Below are 597 nucleotides of genomic sequence, written 5' to 3' on the forward strand. Positions count from 1 at the left end.
GCAGTAACAAAATCAAGTATATATAGTGTTTGACACAAGCAACAAAGAGAAATATTTACAGAAAAACATGAAACATTAAACTTATGCATATCAGAAAATCTCAATGAATAAACATCTTCTCACCAACAAGCATTTCATAAATCTGTATTCTACTGAAAAAAGTATCAATATATTCTTTATTACCTCTTATTGCAGCTAAACGCCACACACCTTCCCAAAGCAATGGACCTCAAGCTACTGTTAACATGACCTTCAGTTTTAATAAACACTCTTTCTTATCTTTCCTGCCTGATTAGGATATAATGGTTACCATTTTTGTGTCACGATTCTTTACTGTTTTATATTAGTATATTATATACAGTGAGTATATAATTCAAAATTCAATTCTAAAATACAAGTCACCCATAAAAGTTAATGGACTTCTCTAAAACCAAACAGAAAGACAACGACAGAAAAAAACACAGAAGAGCTACTGAGTGGCAATTTGAGGGATCAACTCCATGTGTAACAATCTCAAAGTCCATCTGGACATTCAAGATAATATGTGGACTGACAGATAACATGACCTCTATGGCAGATAATCATTTAAACTTTAAT

At 31.7% G+C, this 597-nt stretch overlaps 1 protein-coding gene across 4 annotated transcripts in view; it reads right to left on the reverse strand.

Annotated features, from left to right (window-relative positions):
- LOC119593051 (phytanoyl-CoA dioxygenase, peroxisomal-like) overlaps window positions 1–597 on the reverse strand; it is an 85,323-nt gene that overhangs the window by 8,771 nt on the left and 75,955 nt on the right. Inside the window, exon 1 of one of the 4 annotated variants that reach the window (XM_037941952.1) lies at window positions 184–297. The exons of the other annotated variants lie outside the window; for them this stretch is intronic. The gene's annotated coding sequence lies outside the window, so the exon portion shown is untranslated. Of the gene's footprint in view, window positions 1–183; window positions 298–597 lie in introns of those variants that run through there. 4 annotated transcript variants of the gene reach the window in all.

Source organism: Penaeus monodon, chromosome 31, assembly GCF_015228065.2.
Source record: "Penaeus monodon isolate SGIC_2016 chromosome 31, NSTDA_Pmon_1, whole genome shotgun sequence".
Classification (NCBI taxonomy): domain Eukaryota; kingdom Metazoa; phylum Arthropoda; class Malacostraca; order Decapoda; family Penaeidae; genus Penaeus; species Penaeus monodon.